The sequence below is a fragment of the Staurois parvus genome, unplaced genomic scaffold (assembly GCF_062004578.1).
Source record: "Staurois parvus isolate SC_StPar_1 unplaced genomic scaffold, SC_StPar_1.0 ptg001150l, whole genome shotgun sequence".
Lineage (NCBI taxonomy): Eukaryota > Metazoa > Chordata > Amphibia > Anura > Ranidae > Staurois > Staurois parvus.
Window position 1 is genome coordinate 1,377,422 of NW_028318946.1, and position 5,598 is coordinate 1,383,019.

The window sequence follows — 5,598 nt, forward strand, 5'->3', positions numbered from 1 at the left end:
CTTTAGTCTGAGCACTGCAACCTCAGGGGAAGGAGGAAGATCCCATATCCCCTTATCAGTATGTAGGAATAGTGATTGGCCACTTTAGTCTGAGCATTGCACCCTCAGAAGAAGGCGGAAGATCACATGATCTCCTATAACGAAAATGTAGGAATGGTGATTGGCCACTTTAGTCTGAGCACTGCATCCTCAGAGGAAGGAGGAAGATCACATGATCTCTCATAAACAGTAAGTAGGAATGGTGATTGGCCACTTTAGTCTGAGCACTGCATCCTCGAAGGAAGGGAGAAGGTTGAGGACCGCCTCATACACAGTATTTCGTAGGACTTCAATGGATGAATGGAGGAGTGGGGAAGCATGACAAAGGTGAGCATTGGTGGATGGAGGGGCGAGATTTCAAGAGAACCTGTCATTTTGCCCTGAACTGGCAAAATAACAGATTCTCTATAAAGGAGCCATACCAGCAATTATGAACTCTGTCCAGTAACTAGTGCTACCAAACCTTACATGGCATCCTTCACAAACAAATGCTGATTTTTTATAGCAGGTTGGTGAACCCCCACAAAGTTTATCCTCCACAACATCATTTTGAAGATTCCCGAGCATTAGACATGTGTAGCATGCTCAACAATACAAAAGTGTAACACTTACTGGCATTTACTACCTCCTACAGAGATCACAGTTTTCCCCATGACAATGCCTTCATCTGTTTTTCTCTTTAGATGATTGGCACCATCTTTGTTCAGGCATCATTGATGGTCACCATCTACTTTCTGGACTGAGATGCCAGCTCAGAGATGACTCAGTGATATAAATACTGGTTCCTATGCTCAAATGTGTGACATAGACCAGCCCCTGCTGCAGGCTCTTACAAATGTAATAACGCTCTATGACATCTTCTACTTCCAGAAATCAAAGAGGAGACCACAGTGAACCTCGTACGTTTGGTGACATCTGGCTGTGTGCTGCTGATCTGCTGTTGTATACTCATCCATCACTTGAAGACTGAGGTGATCACACAACGTCCAAGTACAGACAATTTCTGAAGACCATACACTGGGCTCACTGCAAGGAATATCTGATCCTCTGCAAGCCTCCATACATAAGTGTTTTTCATAAGTCTGTTTATGTGGACTGATAGCCATTAAGGACTCATCAGTGATATGGCCATGTTGAAATAGAAGCCAAAGTTGTTTTAGTTCAGCACTGCAATGAGTTTTGCTGGAACAGCCCTGTATTGTACATACATTTTTGGGTATTTAGAGATATCTCCAAGCCAAGAAACACTAGGCAATGATTTGGAGAAGGTCGTTCCATGTCCGGTTTCACTGGCCAACCTTGAGTGGTGTTCTAAAACCATTTAGAAATCCAGATCCACAGAAGCCTGTCCACTCGCCATTCACGGTATCTGTCACGGCACCCTCCACCATCCCTCTACCGCTCGGCAAAATTTTGAACAAACGCCGCCAAGTCCATGAGCGGCTCCCTTCCAGGTTATGCAGCCTACTTCAATATTCAGTCTGTTTATGTGGATTGATAGCCATTAAGGACTCATCAATGATATGGCCATGTTGAAATACAAGCTAAATTTGTTTTAGTTCAGCACTGTAATGAGTTTTGCTGGAACAACCCTGACACTGTACATACATTTTGGGTATTTAAAGCTGTCTCCAAGCCAAGAAGCACTAGGCAATGATTTGGAGACGATCATTCCATGTCCATTTTCACTGGCCAACCTTGAGTGGTGTTCTAAAGCCATTTAGAAATCCAGATCCACAGAAGCCCGTCCACTCACCATTCACGGTATCTGTCACGGCACCCGCCACATCCCTGTACATCTCGGTGGGAATTTTGAACAAATGCGGCCGAGTCCATAAGCGGCTCCCTTCCAGGCCTACTTCAATCCATCCTACAGAGTGAACTGCGGTCCTCTCTGTTCACCATCTCATCCTGCATGCTGAGCGAAGGATTTCTAGATGTAAGTTTTCTGCAATAAAGTATCTACGGTTTTAACTTTCACTGACCTGGCGCCCTCCTTTCCCTTCGGTTTATCTCTGAGGAACCCCCACATCCTTGACGAGGAGCTGCCGGTCCCATCCCATGTGCCCTGTTTCCTTGGTCCACTTCTTCCTCATTCTGCCCATCCTATGGACTTATTGACTTTTTTGACAATTGTCATCTCATCCATTGTACAGTCATTTCCAATTTCTCATTTATCCACTTATGTGTATTTATCCGTTACTATCTCATTTATCATTGTGTGAGCGCTGAATATAATTTCTAATTGTATTGATGATCATTGTATGTACCACAGAAATCCAGATCCTCATGACTTACAGTATGTTAACATGGGAAAACTACTGGACCTGTTGTTTCCAAGTGATGAGTCAATGTTAGATCTGGGGCCCCCCGCCGCTCCTCCGTAATCCCCCCATACCTAATGCTGTTTACATTGGTTGTCAGCCCCCATAAACCATAAAGTACTTATCAGTGTTATTCCCATCCTGTTCAAGCTGTTACCATTGCTTACTCTGCTTGTTAAGTTAATAAAGAAATGTGCAAGACCTGCTGACAGGTAACTCAGTGCCCATCTCTATATACAGTATGTCCAGGGGCGGACTGACCATTCGAGCACTCGGGCACTGCCGGAGGGCCCAGGGTCAGTAGGAGGCCCGATGAAATGCCCCTGGTACTTTTTTTATAGGCTTTTTTGAGTGTGCACACAGGGGCCCCATGATCCCCTATTGCCTGGGGGCCCCATGAGTTGTCAGTCCGCCCCTGAGTATGTCTTTATTAATTCAGAGCTAGGGTCCCTAATTTTTGATATATGAATGAGGGACGTGTTTTATGTTTCAGATATTTTAAGGAAAACACATAGAAACACACATCCCTGTCATAGATGCCGCCAGCTTTCCCAGATTTACTGGGACAATCCCATATCTCTGTCTTCTCTCCTAAAGAAGCTGTGTCCTGGGAACCCAGCATCACCCGTATGGGAGTTACAGAGCATGCACATTAACTTAAAAAAGGGGTATGAAGGAGGGGATCATGACTGCAAGTGAGCAGTTCCTGCATAATTTGGGTTGGGACCACCTAGAAAGTGGATGTGATCTATCAGAGAACGTCCAGAAAATCGGCATGTTCTGGGGGGACCAAGTTAAAGGCATATCAAATATGAGCCATGGTCAGGAATGGGGGGGGAAGTCCTGGAAATGAGAAAAAATATGTTGGTGAGTTAGTCCTGCTTACACTTCCAGTGGTACATAAATCATTTAGGTCTATCTTTATTTTTTTATATTTGTAGAACAATAACAAGAATACCATCCTTACATCATTTACAAAAGTCACATTTTCATCTATTTACCAACTCATTTTTTGTTGAATCCGCGGTGGTTGTGCGACAACGAAACACGAAAGTAAACCAAAAAAGTGCACTTCATGTGTGTCTCTGGACCACCTCCCAAAGAAGTAGGACCCTTCCCTGACATCCTATGGTACAAGGCTCCTGACAGCAGTAAGGTACACCTAGCCAAAAGGGCTGCCAGGACCCCTGTCCTCATGATCAGCCAAAGCTGACCAGCAAGTATTAACCACTTCCAGTCCGGACACTTTCCCCCCCTTCCAGTCCGGACACTTTCACCTCCTTCCAGTCCGGACACTTTCACCCCCTTCCAGTCCGGACACTTTCACCTCCTTCCAGTCCGGACACTTTCACCCCCTTCCAGTCCGGACACTTTCCCCCCCTTCCAGTCCGGACACTTTCCCCCCCCCCCCTTCCAGTCCGGACGCTTTCACCCCCTTCCAGTCCGGACACTTTCACCCCCTTCCTGACCAGGCCAATTTTCAGCTTTCAGCGCTATCACACTTTGAATGACAATTGCGCGGTCATGCAACACTGCACCCAAATGCATTTTTTACCATTTTTTTGAGAAAGATAAAGCTTTATTTTGATGGTATTTATTCACCGCTGGGATTTTTATTTTTTTTTGCTATGTAAATGAAAAGTCCAAAAATTTTGAAGAAAAGTGTTTTTTTTTATAAAATTTTGCAAATAAATAATATTTCATCATAAATCTTGGCCAAAATTTATTCCGTTCTCTTTTTAGTAAAAAAAAAATCCAAATTAGTTTATAACCAAAAATTATAATTTTTAAACTTTTTTTTTACATTTTTATTTTATTTTTTTATATTATTATTTTTTACATGGTGACACTGTACTACTTGTAGGGGGTGATGAAGATTTTTTTTTTACACTGATTGCTTTTACACCCATATAGGATGTAAAAGCAATAATTTCTCTTTCTCTCTGTCTGCATTCTTGCAGTTATTGAGAAGTACTGAGTGATCTGTGATTGGTCACAGCTTGTCACATGGTACAAGGCTGTTGTGAATGGCCCTGTACCATGTGATCTCTGTGATCATTCACAGATTTCACACGTAGTAAGCACTGATCTCACAAGTGACATCTTGCTTACTACTTTGCATGTGATCACTGATTGGCCAATCAGTGATCACATGATCGGGACCTCGTACAGAGGTCCCATCCGACGATCAGTGTTTCACTGTGTCTGGAGGACACAGCGGGCACCGGATCGCGGTGCTGCGCGCTTCCAGGGAGCGCGCACAAGCAGGGGGCGGGGAGGACATTTAGAAACGGCCACCTGACCCTGCACTGCCACCGTCCGGCCGTTTATATACAACGGCCACTCGGGAAGTCAAACTGGGACTTTTAATTTTACAGGTGTAAAAAAAGGGATGCTGGCATGGAGGTACTACACGCAGTAGTAAGTGGCAAGTGTGTCCTATTACTGATAGGCGGCACACATGTTGCAGGCCAGTCCAGAAACAGTTAATCAAGATGGTAGACAACAGTGTTAGGGTGTGCGTGGAACAGCGCGTGGTGATGAAGTTTCTTGTGAACGAAGGCGTAAAACACTCAGATATCTAAAGGAGACTTCAAGCACAATACGGTGATGAGATGCTCAGCCGCAGTAAGACAGTTGAATGCAGGAAACATTTCAAAGATGGCCGTAGGTTTGTCAGTAATGACCTGGCGGTTCCCAGCCCACAGCAGTCATGACTGAGGGACATGCAGAATATCGAGGCTAATCATTTTCTAGCCACCTAATAAAGACAACCACACCTCAACCAGGGGTGGACTGACAACTCATGGGGCCCCCGGGCAATAGGAGATCATGGGGCCCCGTGTGTCCTTGCCCAAACTCATAAAAGCCTATGAAAAAGGTACCAGGGGCATCTCATGGGGCCCCCTACTGACCCCGGGCTCTCGGGCAGTGCCCGAGTTTCCAAATGGTCAGTCTGCCCCTGCCCTCAACCTTCCCCCACCTGAAATAACCACACAACTTTCCTTCTATGGTGTCACACGGCCATAGCAGCCCTTTTATTTAACATAACTATTACATAGCAATGCATCAAGTACAATCAATGTATTAACTGAACAGTAATGATCCCAACCGGGTCCAAGGTCTTCGAAGGCATTGATAATCACATCCAATAACCTGGCTGTATCTGCCACCCAATGAGACGGCCCCCAGCCGCTACTACACCTCCTCGGGGACAATGCTACAGCTACGTAGT